The sequence below is a fragment of the Hipposideros armiger genome, unplaced genomic scaffold (assembly GCF_001890085.2).
Source record: "Hipposideros armiger isolate ML-2016 unplaced genomic scaffold, ASM189008v1 scaffold_357, whole genome shotgun sequence".
Taxonomy (NCBI): Eukaryota; Metazoa; Chordata; class Mammalia; order Chiroptera; family Hipposideridae; genus Hipposideros; species Hipposideros armiger.
Genome location: NW_017731707.1, coordinates 1203453 through 1226162, shown reverse-complemented (window position 1 = coordinate 1226162; position 22710 = coordinate 1203453). Strand labels below are relative to the sequence as shown.

At 38.6% G+C, this 22710-nt stretch overlaps 2 pseudogenes; one reads left to right on the top strand and one right to left on the bottom strand.

Moving 5' to 3' along the window:
• Positions 1–1454: 1454 nt before the first annotated feature.
• Positions 1455–20551, bottom strand: LOC109392924 (alcohol dehydrogenase class 4 mu/sigma chain-like; annotated as a pseudogene).
• A 321-nt stretch (positions 20552–20872) lies between these two features.
• Positions 20873–22710, top strand: part of LOC109392923 (akirin-1 pseudogene) — an 8615-nt pseudogene continuing 6777 nt past the window's right edge.

Here is a 22710-nt window from a genome sequence, read left to right as displayed (position 1 = left end):
GAAATTGAGATAAAAAACATAAACATTAATTTGTCTTACATATTTTTCTGGTAAAAAAATGCTTCTGTGGGGACAGTTTTTCCTTCATTAATTCGGCCCTAGGGTACTAACTATATATAGTGAATTAATGAGGGAAATGTCTCCAAATAATTCTTAGGTGGCGATTGTATATATATATATATATATATATATATATATATATATATATATATATAATGTATTTATACGTACATGTAATATTATACTTTTTATAAACTGTTACTATTTATAAGTGCTTTGAGGATTGTCATAGTTAAACTTAGCAGATGTCTGAATGTACTTCACAAAGGAATTCCATATACTTTTCAGGACTTTCACCTTTTCTTTTTTTTCCCTAACAAACCTAGATTAAGCCTAGATCAACAAACTGGTAAAAGGAAAATCTTTTATCCCTTGGATTCCAGCCACATTTTATTGAGAAATATTCATTGTGCAAAAGTGTCTCATAATTACTTGAACATTTTGCAATCACCAAAGCAGGACTGTCCAAGCTATATTATATCCTTATACTGAAACCCTCCTTTTCTGCTCTGCTTTGCTTACCTTACTTGTTTTTCATGTTTTTATGAATTATTTCATGTGTTTTTCAGGTGGTTTAATACTTTATCCATAGCCAATGAAAGCTCAATAATAAAATAGACCTCTCTCTTCAAACAAAATATATCACTATAAAACCTATTATAAAATATTTAAACTCTATCAAGAATTTTTAGTATATTCTAGATAGATGAATATAAAGATAGTAATGCCTGTGAAGTGGTACCAAATTAAAACCATATTTTTGTTAAATGGAGTCATTACTAAGCAAACAGGGACTTAGGGCCTAACCATTGTACTTTACTAAACTAAATATTAGGATATATATTGTAATGTGATTCTAGCTGCTCTTTGACATTGAAGTAGTAGTATAAGAGTCATATTTACTGAAATATTAATATAGGCTGACAAATAGTCTCACACACCCTGATAGCGTGCTCAAGTTCACCAGTTACATAATGATGATTCATAAAGAAAATGTGCCCTTGAACTTCCCCCTTTCTTTCCTAATCTGATCAATTTGTACATGCAAATTGCAAAACCTAATTTCAAAACCTAATTCAAGTTAATTTATTACCTACGTTTTCTAAAAATATTTACAATTGTATCCAAAGAAGAATGTTTACAACGTGTTAAAGACCATCCTCAATTCAATTTACTGAAGTTGTAATATTCAATAAAGTGAATATTACTTTAGGAAATACATATGCCATATCTTTACATTCTACATCAGCACTAAGTGGTGACAGCTGGTTAAAATTCATTTTTTTAAATCTCTATTCTAACATAAGTCCAAGTATACATTTTTTATGTAATGATAAATATATCAATACAACCTTAAAAAATGTAAATTTAAAATTTTAATATTGTTGACCCAAGCCTCCTGCTAATTCCCAGGTACTCATATGACCCTAAATATTTATTTCACAAACATTAGATCTCTTCCAAATCTACTTCTGTTTGCATTTCTGAAACAGAACCAGGATCCCAGTGGAGGTGAGTATGAAAAGAAAAACTCCAAGTCACCATCACACAACACACACCTCCTGCCATGGAGAATCTCAAAACGTCAGGACAGTTCGAATGCTGAAAAGTAAACATGATCGTTTCAGTGATTTGTGTCCATACCTTCCAAACAAGAGCAGTTTAAGCAATTATCCTTCCTATCTGTTACAGGAGACTTAGGTACATTCTGTTGTTGGATCCTTCTAGGCCTGAGGTCCTCGCCAATTCATTTTCCTTCTTTGGGGTCTCTGATAAGGGGTATCACAGCTGATTCTTGAAGCCTCAGCACAGTTGCAACAGGATGAAAAGAGAGAAGGAACTTTCTGGCTGAAGAGAAAGCGTGAATAAAGCAAGGAAGGTGTGCACAGGAAGGGTGCTCAGACTCCTGGAGGCCTGGCAGATTGTAGGAGTGGTGAGACCTACTCCCTCGCTTTATCCCCAGAGCCTGGCACTGAGGCTGCAGTAGAGTGGGTGCTAAGTTCTTGGCTGCTGAATGACTGGATACACTCACAAATGAGTATAAGAGCTTTCAAAACCATGCTAAGGTATTGACATTTGGGGCAACTTGAGTTGTGCGAAGGCTTGACCACTATGGTAAAATGCAGAAGGCAGGAGACCTGTTCCCACACTGCTGTGTTAACATGTCCAGGGGAGAGGTGACTGGACTGAACTAGGAGATGCTCATGGGCCATGAGGTGGAGGCAAGCTGGTGGAGACACTGGAGGTTGCACCATCAGGACTGAGCATCAGTTTGCATGTGGTGGGCAAGAAAGAAGTCAAATGTGATGCTCTGGTTTCTTGTCTATAAAAGCAGAATACATGGGATTATTTGCTGAGATAAGATAGACTGGTGGAAGAATTATTTGTGGCCATTGGGCCACGCAAGTGGACCTATGCAGAAAGTAGATGGGAATTGAAGAGATTAGGTTTATAAAGGTCAGTTTGAAAGTCACTGCATTAAGGTCATATCTGGAAGACAATTCCTGAGAGCAGAATTTGTTTCTTTGGACATAATTAGTAACTATGTTTCAAACTGACCTATTAAGTTGTTAGTTTTGCCTAAAGAAATGAAGGTGTATGGGAGGTGATAGATTAACCCATGGGTTTCTTGCTTCAAAAGAGTTTGAATGTATGGTCAAAATGCAATGACCCAGTAGCCTAGACCAGATGTAGACACGAGACAACATTGAAAAAGCACTCAGGAGAAAACTTAGTGGGAATTTGGATCTCAGGTTAATGTACAGTTAAGTCCTTTGCTAATGAAACCCAAATCCTTGGCACATAGTGGTTATTCAGTAAATATTTATAGACCCAGTGAGGGAAGTCTCATTTCATCTTCTAGCCAGGCTCTGATGCTGTTCCTGACGTCCTTGAGCAGATGTCGTAGTCGACATTTGTGTGCATTCTTCGTATTCTACCTCTACCCTTCTCAACCCTCAGAAGCAACAAGAATAGTGCCAAGAAAGCCCATGTTCGCCTGGAGACTGCCAGCTCGTCAGAGGAGTTTGGGATGTGGTAAAAAGAGCCCAGGCTTCACATTGAATGCACATCCTTGTGTTACCCCTACAGGGCCTGGCAAGTTATTTGTCTCTCACAACCTTAGTTTGTTCAACTGGAAGTGGTAAAAATAATACCTCACCTGCAAGGATCAGAAGAAAGCACCTTTGGAAAAGCACTTTGAAGATTGTAAAATAAGGAACTTTTGTGGTATTACTTAAAGAAGTTAGCATCTTTATGATGAAATGAAAAAATAACCCAAAAGAAATCAATCCAGTGTAGAAAATCAAAGCCCAGAGGATTTTTAAAAAGTGGCTAATATAGGAATGATATGTTAAGTCTATGAAGAAGAAGTAATCAGCTATATCAATCTTGTTAGTTATGTGCTGCACAATGATATGTCAGTCAATGAGGGACCACATATATGGCAGAGGTCCCATAAGATTCTAATGAAGCTGAATTTCCTGTGAGAAATGAAAGGATCTGTGCTTCAGGAGGGTTTTTTGTTGTTGTTTTTTTTCCCTCTGACAGGAGCCATATCTGTGGGGCTTGGCAATAGATTTCCTCTCACTCACAGCACCTCACTTTTAAAGTGCACAGATTCCATCTCAGTCAGCCACTAGCCTGTTTCAACACAGAAGAGTGTGACCCCCCCAGCGCTACATATGCAGATGCCGCTACAACCCCGACAACACAGTCTGCAGAGTACACGGCTGTACATTCTGTGTTGAGGACCCAAAACCCTGCACAAGGACACAGGTCCACAGGAGCCACCATAACAAGTATTAAGTGCTATTGCCATTTTAGTAAAAGCTTTCTGTGGTAGTATGGAGCCAGCCTGTCCCTGTACTTTGGAAATATTTTCAGGTTGTAATGATGAAAAGCATAGAGAAGTTTTATTTCTTCCATCAACGTAATGCCAGAGAGAACCCTTTGTGCCAGACAGGGTCAGTGGAACCAAAAACAAATTTTGCAGAGTCAAAACATGAGTCTTCAGGGCCGGCCCAGTGGCGCGATGGTTAAGAACTGGCTTGGTATGCCAGAGGGCCCCGGTTCGGATCCCACATATGAGGGCCAGTGACACTGCCCTCCACAGCTAAGATGCTGAACAACAGCTCAACCTGGAGCTGGGCTGCCGTGAGTCGCTTGCTACAGCGTAGGCTGCAGTCCCTGGGGCAGTGGGTTGCCATGGGCTACCGTATGTAGCCAGCAGCCAGCGTGAGCGGCCAGCAGCCGCTGTGAGCGGCTGTCCAGAAGAAGGTGACTGATGTGCCTCGCCTGGGAAGAGCGCAATGATGGTGCCAACTTGGGCCAGTGAAGCAACGTCCTCCACAACTACACTAAAGAGCAAAACGACAGCAACTTGTCTGTTCACCTTTCCCCAATTCCCCAGCACTGTTCCCATCCCCCCAATTCCCCAATAAAAATCTTAAAAAAAAAACACATGAGTCTTCAGTTCTACACCCTCTCCATGTTAAATACAACAGAATTCCTTAATCTGACCACTGCTCCAACATGCAATAGCCAAAACCACCTTGCCATGACAATACCCTGTGTTCCTTTATCTGTCCTTCTTGATTTCTTATTCCTACTGATCCTCAGGCCTCCTTTCATTCCTTATTAACAGTTACTATTATAGTGATCAACACCTTATACAGCTTCTCTGCAATATTTCCAGTCAATCCAGCCCACATCTTTGTTCATGAAGCAGCACTGACAGCTTCAATGTCCTACCTTGTCAGAAGGAAGCATGGGGAGGGCTTATGGGACACTGTTTATAAAGTCTACCATAGTGGACAGTAATGTCCCAGGCCTTCATATTCACTCCCTCCTCACTCACTGACTGCCTGAGCAACTTCCAGTCCTGTAAGCTCCATTCATGGTAAGTGCCCTATACAGGTGGACCATTTTTTATCATTTGTACTGTATTTTTACCGTAACTTTCCTATGTTCAGATACACAAATACTTACCATTGTGTTATAATTGCCTACATTATCCAGTAGAGTAACATGCTGTAGAGGTTTGCAGCCTAGGAGCAATAGGCTATACCATACAACCTAGGTGTATACTAGGCTATATATTTTATTACTCTCTAGGTTTGCGTAAGTGAACTCTGTGATGTTCACACAACAAAATCGCCTAATAACACATTGTAAAGCAATACACAACTATAATAAAATATGATAGAAATGGGTGCATCCATAAATATTAAATTTTAAAAGCAACCTGTGGGGAAAAGATAAGATCAACATAAAAAAACATACCTTTGCCCTGAATACAGCAGTTCAAATCCTTCATTGATTTTCTTTTTAAGATAAAAATGTGTGTTATCAACTGATTCAGGTCAAATTTTCTTGCCAGAAAATTAATCACTACTTTCAGAACATCATCTCTGCTTTTGCAACATGTAAATAAGTACATATTTTCTCATTAGATTTACTAAGTACACTTTATATTTTACTGTATTTTATTCTTCTGTCTCCTGTATGTTACCTTTTCCCCATATTGGACTATTCTCAAAAGCACACAAATAAGCTCTTCTCCCATCTTAAGAAACGAAAGCAAAAAATAAAACACACAAAAAGATTTCTTGACCCCCACATCTCATTCTAGCTGCCCCATATCTCTATTCCTTTCACAGAAAAACTTCTTTACAGAAAAAAATTATCATTTATTAACTCTTTCCAGTTTCACCTCCTTTCCTGCCAATCTCTCCTGTGTCCACTCAGCACTTTGCTGTTACAGCTCTTGTCAAGGTCCCCCATGACACAGACAATGCTCAACGCAAGGCCAGAGCTTGTTCTCCTCCCACAACATCATCTGGGGCACAAAAAACGAGAGGCTGGTTGCATCCACATGCAGTTCTTTAGAGCAGGCTCCTCCGAGGAAATAAGACTTGAACTGAGGAACAATGAGATATAAGCTGAGCCTCCTCACTTAGAATTCTCATGTGATGGGAGGGGATTATGGATTATTCAGGAATATTAGAAATAAACTTCAGTCATTCAGTAAATATCTATTGAGTATGCACCACTACCAGGCACCATGTCAGGGGCTGGGAATACAGCAGAGGCAAAAGAGAGGAACTCTGTGCTCTCAGGAAGTATGAGCATCCTCTCATTTTAGTGCAGAGAAACTGACACCGACAAGCAAATGCAGAGCGCATCACCTGGTGACATCACAACGGAGAAAAATAAAGTAGACTCAGGATGATAGGCAGTGCCAGGGACAGGTGGGGAGCAGGGCAAGGAATGCTATTTTGTAAAGCTCAGGGCAAGGCCTGGCTGAGAGGGCAACATTGGGGGAAAACCAAAGGAAATGAGCTAGTCGGGAATGTTGGGAAGGAATATTTCAGGGAGGAGGCTGAGTAAATGCAACGGCGTTGGGGTGGAGTGTTGGCAGGTGAGACCAGCGAGGCCAGGGTGGCTGGGGCAGACTGAGAACAGAAGAGCCATAACTGAGGTCAGAGGGCGGATCATATGGGACCTGCTGGCCATTGCATGTTTTGCAATTTTATTCTGAGTGCAGAATAAAATTCATTAGAGGGCCATGGGAGGGTTTGCAGAAGGACTTGGCCTGACCTGACTTCCATTTTAACAGCCTCACTCTGGTCGCTCTGTGGGGAATGTTCGGTATGGGGGAAGGTCAAGAACAGGGAAGCCATTTAAGAAGTTACTATGCTACAGGAAGGAGGTGATGTTGGCTTGGAGAAGTGATGGTGCTGGTGAGAAGTAGTCAGGTCTTGGGTGTCCTTTGAAGATAGAGCCAGCAGGATCTGCTGCAATATTCATTGTGTGAGGGAAAGAGTGTAACCCAAGACTTGGGGCCTGATCAACAGGATTGATGGAGCCATCATTACTGAGATGGGAAGACGGTGGGAAGAGTAGGTTGGGGCTAGGGTGGAAGTGGTGCAATCAGGAGGGGTTTTAGGGCAGGCCAAGTTTGCATGTCTGTAAGTATTCAAGTGGAGATGTCAGGTAGGCAATGGGATCCATGAGTCTGTGGCTCAGGGGGGGTGGAGGCTGAAGATATAAACTTAATGGTTATATACAGGGTGTATTTAAAGCCCTGAGCCTAGAGGGGATTACGTGGGAAGTGCATGTGAATGAAGAGGCAGTCTGAGGACTGAGCCCTAGGACACCACAAAGTGGGAGGTCTCAGGATGCAGAGGACGCAGCAGGTCCCTGGAAGGAGTGACCGTTGGTTGACGTAGGAGGAGAAACAGAACCAGAACAACAAACAACAGAGGAGTATCAAGAAGGCAAGTGAAGAAAGTGTTTGAAAAAAAGGGAGCGCTGGCTGTATCAAATCCTGCTGATAGTTCATAGAGGACCAGGACTGAGAATTGACCACTATGTGTGTCAGTCATTCTGGTGTGAGGCTCAGTTGTTCCTATAAAATGCAACAATCTCTTTTTGTTTGTTTATTTTGGCTTTGGGTCCAGAGCTCTTCTGCTGATGCTATCGTGATTTGAATAAATTCTATTTTTCATACATGTTCTTGCGTAAATTGAGAATAACAGATTAAATCAGCACATCCTGTCCCATAAAATCATCTCCATAGAGACATTGCTGGTGCCTCTCAGTCAGGCCTTTGAGGAACTTGAGGTGCAAATGCTAATATTAAACATGCGCCCACCATTAATGACCCTAAATCAAGGTGAGAGGTGGGTAATTATGTTTTGTATCATTGTGCTCAAAGTCTCATGTTAGATCACTTCGTACCCATCCTTGGGAGAAAGACCCTTCAGGGAGATGTGATGACACAATAGGCTTCTCTCACTTGTCAAAGCAGCAGAGGTAAACCACCAGCCCCGGGCCAGAGGCTCTGCCTTCCTTACCTCCAAAAATGCATCCCTTCCACGTGCGTCCAGTGAAGAGCAGCATAGGGTTGTAAGTAAGCATATTGGCTGATGGAGGAGCACCCACCACCACACTGGTCCCATAGTTCATATGGCAGGATGCGAGGGCATCAACCTGAGTTTAAAATAAAGGAGGCTATTCATTTCTTATGTCTCATAACATTTCATGGGCTCAAAAATGCCCTACATACTATCGGAGTTCCCGTAGTTATTTGAAGTTTCTAAGTCATGACACTAAATTCGGCCGTTTGTTTTCTGCTTGTATTTAAAAATTCTCAACACAACTCTGGTCTGAATTTAACTCTTTCATACATTTGCCCTTTAGACAGAAGACAGAAATTACTGTAGTAAGTGTTCATGGCATTTTCAGTGTGCCATGGATCAAAATGGCACAGGGGGAAATTCCTGTGATGTTTTCAGACCAATATCACCTTTTCAGATAAGCTTAGGAAAGTCATTTAAACTAAACTAAACTGAAATAACTAGACTGAATCAATTAAGCTAGTTTCTTTGTTAAAGTTTAGTTTGAAAATTAAATAAAATACTAAAATTTGAGATACAGGAGTCTCTTTTTTTTGTAGGTTATCTCTGAGACTAACCTCACATTTTCTGATCATTCACCCTTCTATTTCTTCATTAATAGTTTTTGAATAGTTTCTAGACTATAGCAATAAATGTTGGCATTTTTCAGAGATCAAGGTTCATCAATGTATCATCTGGAAATCAATAGGTCCTAAAAATATATCCAACATTGCATGTTGGCTGTATAAACATACAGCCTGGATTGCTATTTGATGATATAGCATAATTCTTACTGGCACTAGGAAAGAAGTATGACAATAATGGTAAATTAAAAACTAATTACTCATAAATTACCCAAAGCATTAAAGTGAATTGAATCTACTACTCTACATGAGCATGGTTGACTTTGTCCCATATTTCCAAGTCTCCTGACCCCTACCCCAGGTGGGGCTTTCTTACCCCAGAGCTTGGGAACTGCTTCTCAGATCTCCACGGAGGTCTGGTGCTGCTGGCTGCCACAATGGAGGCATGTCTAAGAAAGCTGAAGGCGCCTAGTCTAAGGAAATCCCAATGATGGAAAACAAAGCTCGAACATCAAGAGTGAGAAGTTGGATACATTATGGATTTGGGGAAGAGACTGCCAAATTTGGAATAGTCCCTTTTCCACACAGATCTCCTTATCTCTCCTCATGGAGGCATTTTGTGCTGTTTGGCTTGCTAAAGTATAAGAGGCTGAATCACCTTTACCAAGAAATCTACACACACAAAGAAGAGAACCCATGAACTTGTTTAGATCGTTGACTACCTTGCACTCCAGTCACCTGAAAGTAATGTGATGTCATGTGATACTTATCTTTGGTCATGCAGACCTGATCATAAACTTTTGGCTTTTTATGCAAAATTTTTTTGTGGTTCCCATTTTTGTACATAGTTGGTTGGACAAAACCAATTGAACTATGGAAAATGAGTATTGCTTTGTGCGATCAAATAGGGTAGGTTTTGTGTGGCTCCCCTAGTCTTGGCTCTTACTATCGTGTCAAGTCACCCAATATCTTCAAAACTTAGCCCACATTGTTGCCTGTCATTTCTGACAGCACCTCACTGATGGGCTTGGTAAAGTCCTTGGGTCTGATGCACTCAGTGGCTCCTACAGCCATGGCCTTCTCAAATTTGCTTTTGTCAAGGTCAATTCCAATGATCCTGGATGCATCATCTGAGTTACAGCCCATGATGACTGAAAGGCCAACTCCTCCCAGGTCAAAGACAACACAAATGGAACCTGAGGAAAGTAATCTTTTATTCAACTCCTTCCCTGACATTTCCATTTAGATGTCTCAAAGGTAGCTCAAGCTGAATATGTATAAAACTGAATTCTTAGTTTTCTTACCCCCTGCCCCTCAGATATATTTATGGCCACTCCTATTTTCTTCATTCTTGATCTTCCCTCTCCATCCCCTATATGCAACCTAGCAGCAAGTCCTGTTAACTTTACCTACAGCGTAAATTTTCAGTTTCTCCAGGAACAAACTTCCTCTCCCAGTGGTGTCCCATGGATGGAGCTTAATTCTCCCAGGAACCATGTGTGACAGCACTTGTATAACCAGGAAATTTCATGCAAGCCTTGGTATCCAATGTGTCTGCTGGGGAACCTACGTATACAGAACTCCCATGGCTGACCTCAGCTACTCAGACCCCAGCACCACCAGTGGTTAAGCTGATGGCTCAAAGCCCTAGGCATTCAGAAATAGACACCTACCATAAACCACATTGTTAGCATAAATGATCTGTCATAGCACAAGGTCTAAGGTATGCAAAGACACTCATATCATGCAATTCCAGAGATTCAAAAGTCATCTCCCAGGAGCTGATCAAGGGCCAGTGCTGAAGACCTTTGGAATGGTGAAACAGATTTTTATTAAAGAACACTAAGGGGATCAGAACAATGAAGAAAAACAATAGCCAAACTTTATAATATTTTAAATTAATAAAATATTTTTAAAAGACCTATATTTAACACTTTTATACTATGATTTTCTTCCACAATAATGATATGGGTAATTTACTATAGATATTACTTCCCAGCTCCCATTTTCTAGAACAGGAAGGTTGGGAAAGGGAGAGAAGTTGTTATTATTGTTGTTTTTGGTTTTGGGGGGTTTTTTCATGGTAGAGGAAACATCTGAAGTTAACAGAGACTGGGCCATGATCCACTTAAAGACTCAGAGGCAGAGTGACAGGGAGGCCAAGAAACTATCACTTTACAGATGGGTGATTAGGAACTAGGGTGAATTGTTTAGTTGTACAGTTCCTTACTGGTTAAAAATATCACACTTGGTGGCCACCATAGTCTAAGGCTTACCAGAGATTAAATAAGGAAGCACCACAGTGCATAAAGGAGACTTGTTCCATGCCTTATTGGAGCTTCTAGTCCAGCGATTCTCAACCTTCCTAATGCCGCGACCCTTTAATACAGTTCCTCATGTTGTGGTGACCCCCAACCATAAAATTATTTTCGTTGCTACTCTATAACTGTAATTTTGCTACTGTTATGAATCGTAATGTAAATATTTTTTTGTTTTCCGATGGTCTTAGGCAACCCCTGTGAAAGGGTCGTTCGACCCCCAAAGGGGTCGCAACCCACAGGTTGAGAACCACTATATTTAGTCTAATAAGACTAAAGATATAATGAGACTTTGAGATTGGAGACACATACTATTAATGAAGCAATCATGTTCCCTTGAATAATTGAAGAGATTTCTGCCTAGATAGAGTAGACAGAAAAACAACAACTTGTCTGAACAAGCAGGGGATCTTTAAATTGAGAGTGATGTTAAGGAACCATCGACACAAGGGCTTAGGAGATGAGTTTCTAGACAATCAGCACAGCATGTGTAAATGCCTTCATGCAGGAACAGTCAATAGGCTTGAGGATCCTAAAGGAGGCAAGGGTGGCTGGATCATAGTGGGAGAGATGAGACTCTTCCAAGTATAAAAACTGCTGAAGGATTTTTGGTCGAAAATGTAATGTGTTCCAATTTTTGTTTTATAACATTACTTGGGCTTGTAAATGGAGAATTATTAAAGATGGTCAAGAAGTGTAATGAGGACAACAGAAGGGAGGCCATCACATCTGTCCTGTTAAGATGAAACGTGTCCTCACCCCCAAACTCATATGTGGAAGTCTTATACCCCAGTACCTCAGACTGTGATCTTATTTGGAGATACATAGTGTCTTTGCAGATATAAGACAGTTAAAATAAGGTCATTAGGGCGGGTCCTAATCTAATATCACTGGTGTCCTTATAAAAAACGGGGAATTTGAACACAAAGACTGGCATAGATGTAACTCGATGTGAAGAGACATGGGGAGAGGACAGCCAGGGAGAGATGCCTGAGACAGATCCCTCACTCACAGCCCTAAGAAGGAACCAGCTCAGCCAGCACCTTGATCTGAGGCTGCTATTCTCCAGAATGTAAGTCAATCCATTTGCATCTAAGCTACCTTGTTTGTGGTACTTTGCTATGACAGCCCTATCAAACTAACACATCAGCATTGATATTTATTTTGTGAACAAAAAAGATGATTTTTAGATCTATATTCTAGAACTTAAAATTTAGAAATGAACTTGAAGGAAAGGTAGAGGAAACAAAATTAAATCTAGACATTTTATTTTCACTTATTTAGAAATAAAATTTCTAATCTAAATTTTCATTTTTCCTCCAGTTGATTTGGCATTGTGAGGAACAAGCCTGCATATGAAATTTGTTTTCAATTTTTTTTAAATCTTGAGGGTTCTAAGAAAATCATTAAAAAAAATTTTTTTAAAGGAAATTAGCCCGTCCTGCTTCTTACCTTGCCAGTTTTAATAGCAGCCCCATACCCAGTGGAGAACCCACATCTAATTAAACATACTTTCTCAGGGGGAGCTGCAGCATCAATTTTAGCAAATTTAAAATTCATCCACCACTGTGTACTCAGTAAACATACTGGTGCCCATGAAGTGATAAACTGGTTTGCCCTTTGCATGTAAACCTGGTGGCACCCTCAGCCAGTGCTCCATGACCAGTAATGCTATTTAATACATCAAACACACATATTAGTTAAGTTAATTCCAAAATCATCATTAGATTTAAAAATAATTTAAATGGCATTAGAGTAAAAATGACTGAAACCTACTCGTTTCTAATGCAGTTTTCCATTTGGGTTGCAGAAAGCATTTTATTTTCTACAGTGAGGCAGAAATAGGTGATGACTTTGTCACCTACAGGGAAAACATCATGATATAAGATGTTGGTCATTAACATTAAAATATGAAATAAACAAATGTGATTTGAGTCCACGCCAATGCAAGAATTTCTTAAAAGTATTCTAAATGTTATGGCATCATAAGTTTTGCTTGCTAAAAAGGTCAAGACTGCCCAATTAAACTTCACTCTGTGTCATCCATTCTCCTTGTACCCTTTTATCCTCCTAAATTGTGTTAAGGCTTTGTTTAATAATTCCTAGTTGTGTTGTTTCCTTTGATAGGAAAATCAAACCCTACTTATCTCAAACTTGTGATTTGATATCTGCATACCTGGTTTCACCGTAGTGACACCTTCTCCAATGCTCTCCACGATCCCAGTTGCTTCATGTCCCACAATCATGGGGTACTGAGCCGCCATTATACCTTTTAGCACATGGTCATCTGTGTGACAGATCCCTGTGGCCAAAATCTGTGTACAAAGACAAGAACATTGCACTATCCAGGACACTGGTCATGTTACAGTTGGAAGGACATTTAACTCGCTATTGGAAAGATAGTTGTTTATTCAGTATGATTGCCTAATATAGTAGTATTGACTCATAGAAGATTCCAAGGTTAATGTCAACCATGAGACAAGATCCCTCTCATCAAGAAATTTACAGTATTGCTCCCTCTGGTCTTACTTTGAATCTCAGTGCCTTTCTATAGTGAATTGTTGCTCCTGGAAGGGAACCAGAATGCAGATGTTACCATGTGGTCGCAACAAAAGTAGATTATTACAGCCATGCCCTCCTAGGACTCTGGGAATGAAGGTAAAGGGAACGGCGTGCAAGAAGGTAACTGAGGAGCAAAATCTTACTGCTAGTACAGTGGTCAGGGAACAGGAAAAGGTCAAAGAAAGATTGGCATCAATGCCTACTAAACATCCTGGTGTCCAAACCAACAGTTCAGCTCTGTCCAAAGGAATGGGGGAAAACACTCCAGGAAGTTGTCATTTCTTCCAGCACAAATGAGTTCCTCATTCTTTGGGAAAAATAATCTCAATACTATCTGACTCCCAGAAGATTTTAAAAAACGCCATTAGTCATGATTATTAGCCTTTTTAAAAAAAATCAGAACCATAAAAAAATACAATGAATGAAAGTTTTAATAGCATAGATTAGTAGCATTGTTTTAATGGATAATTAAGTCATTAATTACGTATCCAGTATGACAAGATCTTTAACAATAAACAAGGACTAGTAAAATAACTAATATCCAAAATTTAGAAATCATCTCCTTATTAAGAATCCATCCAGAGAAACCCAAGATGCTAACTTGAAAAAATATATGTACTCCTATGTTTATTGTAGCACTATTCACAATAGCCAAGACTTGGAAACAACTGAAATGCCCATTGGTAGATGACTGGATTAAGAAACTGTGGTACATTTATAAAAATGAAGTATTACTCTGCTATAAAGAAGAATGAAATCATACCATTTGGGACGATATGGATGGACTTAGAGTCGATTATGTTAAGTGAAATAAGTCAGTCAGAGAAAGACAAATACCATATGATTTCACTTATATGTGGAATGTAAAAAACTGAATGAACAAGCAAAGTAAACAGAAGTGGTCTCAGAGATGTAGAGGAACAACTGATGGCTGCTAGTTGGGAGGGGGGTGGGGATGAGGGAGAAGGGGAAGGGATTAGACAGCATAAATACATAACTACAATATAGCCACAGCAACATGAAAGAGAGTTCGAGGAATATAATTAATAATGTTAAATATTTTGTAGGGTGTCAGATGGTCACATGTCTTGCTAGGGAGACTGCATCATGGATGGGGTAGAGGCTGGATCACTACACTGTACACCTGAAGCTGATGTTGTATAATATTGTATGTCAACTATAAGTGAATATATATATATATATATATATATATATATATATATATGTATGTATATATTGTCATGGGATGTGGTGTATAGTGTGGGAGTGGAGTCAAGGGAATTGTAATAGATATGTATGATATGGGGGGGAAGTTGGGCGGCGGATTGGGGGAGGGGGTAAAAAGTATAACTATTGCACTGTGTTGTACAGCTGAAACTAATTCTAAAAAATGTGTGTTTCACAATAAAAAATAATTTAAAAAAAAAGTTATATTAAAAAAAAAAAGAATCCAATCTCACAGCAATGATATATGAGGTCTGACAATTACATTCATGAACCTGTTGCAATGATGTTGCTAAACTTTTTTTGATATCAGAGGGATTATTTATTATGAATTTGTACCAACTAAACAAACAGTTCACCAAGTTTACTATTTGGAAGTGCTGAAAAGGCTGCATGTAAAAGTTAAACAACCTGAACTTTTCGCCAACAATTCATGGCTCTTGCATCATGACAATGCACCAGCTCACACAGCACTGTCTATGAGGGAATTTTTAGCCAGTAAACAAATAACTGCATTGGAACACTCTCCCTACTCACCTAATCTGGCCCCCAATGACTTCTTTCTTTACCCGAACATAAAGGAAATAGTGAAAAGAAGACATTTTGATGACATTCAGGACATCAAGCGTAATACGATAACAGCTCTGATAGCCATTCCAGAAAAAGAGCTCCAAAATTGCTTTGAAGTGTGGACTAGGCACTGATGTCAGTGCGTAACTTCTCAAGGGGAGTACTTCGAAGGTGACCATAGTGATATTCAGCAATGAGATATGTAGCACTTTTTCTAGGATGAGTTCACAAACTTAATTGTCAGACCTCATACTCAATATAGGTGTGATAACATTTTAGGATTATGCATTCTAAGGCTCTTTACCATAATATGAATTTTTTTGGTGGGGCAATTTCTATTCCTAAATAGAAAAGGATTTCTTCTGTTCCTATAACACAGCTGCTTTGCATTTAATAACCTAAAAAACTGGTGAGGGTTATAATGGGTCCTAATTATATCTTTATAAATACAGATTCCCCAAATAATAAATATATGGACAGAAGATTTTGTATAATATTCTAATTCTCCCATGATGATTTTCATCAAAAACTAAAATTGTAATCTTTAGAGATCATCTTGTGTGCATCCATGTCTGAAATACGAGAAACGCAGCCCAAATGATTGACCCATGGTTACATAACACAGGAGAAGCAGGGCTGGACTAGGTCTGAGGTACATCCTTTCTAGCCCTTTGCTTTTTTTTTGCTTGTGGTCACATAATATTTCACTACACTAGTACTTGTACTACAATTTCAAATTAACAAAACTGTTGTCTTTGTATCACTATCCACAAGGGCAAATTTATAAAACAGAATTTTATTTGTTAATTTGTCTACAATAATTTAAGCCAGTATTTAATTGCTGTAGGATCATGTAGCAATGGGGAAGAAAATAGAAAATTCGTATGGTTAGAGATGAAGGGAACCTCAAACATCATGAAGTACACAGACTGAGTTCCTGGATGATTCAATCTGGAACTTTGCATCTCTGTATCCTTTTTTGCACTTAGCCCAGCTATTGCATCTTGTGGGCTCTGATAGTTAGGCAAGTTAAAGCTTCTCATCTTACAGAAGCAAAAATTAATGTGTGGAGATACTCTGACGAGCCTCCAGTCGTTCAATCAGTTTTGCTATCGTTATTCAATGAAATGGTTTTGCTGAGATTTTCAAATTCTCAGAGAGAGAGGGAGAGAGAGAGAGAGAGAGAGAGAGAGAGAGAGAGAGAGAGAGAGAGAGAGAGAGGAGAGGCTCTTCCTGCCTTCCCACACCCAAATCTGTCTAGGAATTCTATAAAATATTTTAATTAATTTGTTCAGGTGCAAAATGAGTTATCCCTCATCTCACTTGTCAACTAATGCAACACACCTAACAGAACTCCTTTATATGGTTACATAGCACTTTTGCAAAGAGATTCAATATGAGAAATGATCTGCTGGAAACACATGGGTAGCTGAAAGCTATCAGTGACTCAAATTAATATTCAGCCTCAGCCTCTCTAGAGAAAATATTATGGGTCGCAGTGTAATGTGGCCCAATGTTAAAATTAGAATCACACACTCTAATTCCACACAAATTCCAACTGGGCTAATAGTTGAGATTTATTTTTTAAATCAAACTATTGGGTTATGTCATGAAAAGTCATGACGCATTTTTGCAATGAAAAACATAGAAAAAATACATCATGACTTTTCCGACAACCCAATATTTTATCAATCAGTAAATACATAAATATCAAATATATGGAGCATGGAGAAAGTTTCATACTTTAAAATGATAGGAACAAGTCATAAAGGAAACTTCTAAAAATGAAAATTTGTGTATTGAAAAACAGTGACCAAGTCTTCCAATTTAACTAATTTAAGCAAGAGTCTGCGGATAACGTGCTTACAGCAAAAATAACAAAAATTAACATTTTTTATACATACCATGCTGAAATTGATAAGGAAAGCATGAAGACATCCACTCCTTCCATGCCTGCCCTCCCACATACCGCACTCACTCCTGGAGGTACATTCAAAGGACATAAGGATGAAAATACAAGTTAATAAATATATCGGGAAGTGTTTGTTCTCAGTTTTAAAGAGGGGTTTTTTTTTAATGAAAATAATGACATAATTCTTTATTTAAAGTTGATAATGACTTTTTAATTAATGAAAATACGCAGTATTGTCAAAGGGGTGGTGAAATAGGCAATGTCAACACGTTTAGAAAGTAATTTATGGTATACATCAGGATACTGAAAAAATGTTCTTTTTTCTTGCAGATAGTCACATTTTAGCAACTTTATTGAGCTATCTCTGTGATATGAAAATTGTATATATTTAAGAAATATAACTCAATGTTTTCATATATGAATACATTGTGAAAAGATCACCACAATCAACCTAAATAATTTATGCATCACCTTTACATAGTTACTGTGGTGTGTGTGTGTGTTGAGATTTAATTTAAAATGTATCCTCTTAGCCAATTTCAAGTACACATTGCAATATTGTTAACTACCATCACCATACAGACATTAGCAGTGGGTGTCAACCTTCCTAGTGCCGCGACCCTTTAATACAGTTCCTCATGTTGTGGTGACCCCCAACCATAAAATTATTTTCATTGCTACTCTATAACTGTATTTTTGCTACTGTTATGAATCTTAATGTAAATATCTGATATGCAGGATGTATTTTCATTGTTACAAATTGAACATAATTAAAGCAGTGATTAATCACAAAAACAACATGTAATTATATATTGTGAAATATTTATTTCTAATTACAAATGAATGAAATTTTGTCTTGAAGCATGGTGACAGATAGAGGAGCAGTGTCTCGGTTCCTAAGACCATCGAAAATATGTGTTTTCCGATGGTCTTAGGTGACCCCTGTGAAAGGGTCGTTCGACCCCCAAAGGGGTCACGATCCACAGGTTGAGAACTGCTGAACATTAGATATCCAGAACTTAATCACCTTGCATAACCAAAACTTTACACCCTACTTAAGAATACTTTGATCCTTTCACCCTATAATTCCATTTTTAAAAGAAACTTTAAGGAAATGCTAATATCAGGAAAATCTTAATATATATTAGAGGTCATCACAGCACTAAAGGGAAATGTGTAACCAATATGAGTAAACAAATATGTAAATAATAATAGGGGAATGATGAAATAAATTGTGGTAAATGTAGAAATTAGACATTTAAAATATCTATAAATTGTAACATTTTAAAAATGTTTATATTACACTGGAAAATAAGATTAAGATATTTATATATTGTATGAGTATAACTACATAAAATATGGATAAAAAAATGTAAGGCAGAAAATACAAACAAAAATAAAATCAATGGTAGTGTTTAGGATGTAAGACTATGGTTGATTGTATTCCCCCTTATAATTTGCAATTATCCAAATTTTCTAGGATGATCATTGTTACGGGCTGGATTGTGTTCGCCCACAAATTCATACATTGAAATCCTAAATCCCAGTACCTCAGAATGTCTCTGTATTTGGAGAGTCTTTTAAGAGATAACTAAGTCAAAATAAGGTCGTTAGGGTAAGCCTTAGTCCAGTATGATTGGTGTCTGTGTAAGCAGAGGAGATTAGTACACAGACATGTACAGAGAGGAGACCATATGAAAACAGAAAGAAGATGGTCATTTACAAGCCAAGGAGAGAGGCCTCAGAAGAAACAGAACTTGATGATGCCTTGATCTGAGACTTCCACCTGGCAGAACTGTGAGAAAATAAATTGATGTTGTTTAAGCCACTCAGTCTGTGGGATTTTTTATGGCAAACCTAGCAAATCATCTTGCACCTTTTTAATAATAATAATAATAATAAATTTATTATAAAAAAGGGGAAAAAGTAATCCCCAATGTAAGGGGAGGCCCTCCTTTCATGAGCTACATTGAAAATAATTTACAGGATTCATCAGGATACTTAAAAATGTTTTAGAGCAACTATATATATATATATATATATATATATTATCTTTATATATAAGTAATGCATGACTACTACTCTATCAAAATGATATAGCTTTTCTGCTATATCTTAAATTATATACTATATTATTAATTATAACTGGAAAGTGCTGATTTGAGCCTACTGAGCCCATCATTGGAAATGTTCTAACACTGGTTAGATATCCATGTTATAGAGGTGGGAATACTAGAACTCAAGCATCTGTTGGTTGGATGGGGTTGCAAATTTTTAAGATTCCTCCCAACCCTAAGATTCATTACCTTTAGTGGGTAGAGTTGCTAGCTTCTAGAGTACAAAATTAATTTCCAATTAATCAAGTTTTGATGGGTTTCTGTCCAAACTACAATGCTGTTATTCTACTTCTAGTCAATGTCACAAGCAATGTTTCTCATTATAACATTATAGGGCCTCCTCACTTGTCACGTTACCCAGACTTCAAATGTCATCTGCATTTTTCCAAACCTTAAGATAAGTTAAATGCAAAGTTGTTTAAATAAAACAAACAAAAGCACCTAACCCTATAAAAAAAATTGTGTAACACTTAAAGCAAAGAACTATAATGACCAACTTGCAAATGAAAAAAATACTAAAGTTTTGTCTAAAGTTAATGCCAACTCTGTTTTTAAAGGATAGAAATACTTCAATAGATTGTATTCTTGTTTTTAAAGATTTTTAAAATGTATTTTAATGGAAATTACATCCTTAGGAAACCTGAAAAGCATGATACTTTGTTGTCTGCTTTCTATTCCAGAATTAGCATTTTCCCACTAACAGCAGGAAAATCTTATCCAATAGCTGAGAAGCAGACCCTGGTCCTCCACTGAACTAGGGGGCGAATGCAACATGTGCAAATGAGACTATTGAAAGTCTCCTTATGGAAACATTTTGCTTCCCAGAGCAAATGCCCAGCTATCCTGAAATTAAACTATTAACAATCTCAATATAAACCACATTTCCCCATTTTCTTTCACTGTCTTACTAAAAACCCTTCCATATGCTGTTTTACCCCATTTTCCTGGCATTCTCAGAAATGCCCTCCCCAGTGCATGCCTGCTCCCCAGGCGTTTAATTCCTCAAGAAATATCCCCAAGGACCTAACTACTTTAAAGTATTCAAAGTTCTAAAAGTCAGCCCCATATTTATTATTAGATCATGATCATGCGGAAACGGAAAATAATCTGCTACTCCTCCAGTAGTGCCTAACCTGTCTTTCTCTTGGTTCTGTATTTCAGTAAACAGAGACTTTTTCTCAGTGAGGTTCAGCTCACGCTGCTGTAAATAAGAGCATCTTGTACTGTCAGATAAATACTCGGGCTGGAAAGTTCTGCCTTCAGAAATATGAGTCACAGCCTTTAAGGCTTTCCAACAGTCCATGTGCCCCACCCTTTGCAGATCAAGCCATGAGAAGAAAAACAACAACGTATTATGGTCCAACCAAAGGTAGAGACCTAACAAAGACAGGATAATCAATCCTGTTGAAAAGGCCTGAAAGCGTTCTTGTCCGCCTTGTATGTGGGAATATAGAAACAGGTCAGGTTGGTTGAGTTGAACACAATTCATTAAAAATCTATTGTGTGCATTTTCAGTGACTCTGCTCCGCACAGCTGACTGTAAGGATGTGCATGTACATTTGTATTTATGTTCTACTTCATTCTACAAAACTTCATGCACTTTGTGGAAAATATATAATTAAACATGAATGTCAATACGGCCAAGGAAATGTAAACAAATCAGAAGGACGAGGTTGGGAAAGGGGAGTTGGGGGTACATAGATCACAGACAGCTGTGGTTTCCAGGTGTTTGGGGAATAGAAAGAAAAATAAACCTTGTTGCCCCTGCACGTGGAGATTATGATCTGGACCCAAATCACTGTAATACTCAGAGTTGTCTCATATGGTTGTGTGGTTTGTGCACTGCACAAGGGTTCTCCGTGCAGGGCCAAGGGGACTGAAGTGCAGCCTGCATACTGGCTCCCACAGGCCAAGGGCTTTCATTGACTTGGGCGCATGCTTAGCTCTTCCGAAGTAGCTGTTTCACCACTTCATGCCATTATTTCTTCATATAAGCTGCAACGATGCTGCCATCTTCTGAATTTACTGACTGTATTGATAAGAGAGCCTCCAGAGAGAGTTCATTTATTACAGTATTTGGGGCACAATGGTTCATTATCTCCAAGTAAATTCATTCTATAGGAAGGAGATTTTACTCTCATGAGATGAATGAAAGAGGCAGGTTTTCTAAGCTTTCAGACAAAGCTGTTCAGACTGTGAAGAATTCTTCGGACAACAGTTATGAACAAAACTTTCTTTTGAAAGACTGTTATAAGCTTTGCCACAGAGATCTCTCTCAACGTAATATAGTAAGTGTTGTAGGTCCAATTTAAAATATATTTATGCCCAATTCAGTATTGGTGATTAGAATTAGTAATCTTAACCCACGAGCAAAATTAAACCCACCAGGTAAAAGCTCTCTCTACCAGTTGCTTGGGCTTGAGAGTGAGCAACATTGTTGCAGCAGCAAAAACTGAAGAAAAAGGCATGTCATGCAGGTTTATCAGACAAAGTTAAGCAGGTCTGGACGAAACGGGTTTTGTGAGTCTCAAACTTTAAACTACAGAAACCAAGCTTTATCTCAGCAATGAAAAGTTATTTGCTTATGAACAAAGGAAAAAGACTACAAAAATGGGTGGTGCCAGTACAAATACAGAAACACTCATTTGGTAAACTCATTTGGCACAACCTAGCACATTTAGCACATTAACCTAAAAAACAAAATTTTGGAAAAAAATAGTGTTGAGTGAGGTTTAACAGCTGTCTAAATCTTTATGGTCTTAATCCATTCTTCAGGAGAATTGATTGTATGATAAAATGTCAAAAGCTGCAACTTGGAAGGTTAACTTATTAAAAAAAAAGTTGAGCTAAACAGGTTCACAGTCACATTGGATAATATGCATGTCTGTACTAATTTTAAGTTGCCAGCTGAATCTCTTTCTTAAACACTTTTACAGTGTTTCTATGAAATTCTGAGGCCAAATAACTTGGGGCACTGAACCTCCTAAGTGCTGTGAGCCCAGTGTCACTCCAGAAGTTTACAAGAGTCTCTAAAGAAATGCGAGCATCGGGGTGGCCGGTTGGCTCAGTTGGGTAGAACGTGGTGCTGATAACACCAGGGTTGCCAGTTTGATCCCCGCATGGGCCACTGTGAGCTGCCCTCCCTAAAAGCATCAACTATGCCATTGTAGTATGAAAGCAATGTGTAACCAATGACCATAGCTGTTCTTCAATAAAATTTTTTTAAAAAGAGAGAAATAGGAGCATTTCAGAGCACCTGGGCAACTCTAATTTGCTCAGGACAGGACACAGGGACCAGGAAGGACTTTGAGAAGTGTGTGCAGGAGGAAGGGCTTTGCAGTCACACACACCTGGCTCAGGACCTGGAGCCTTGCCGGGATATGCACAACCTCAGCTACCACATTCGTCAAATGGGAAGAATAATCAGCACGTTGCATGGGTGTCCTGAGGGTCAGTGGTCAG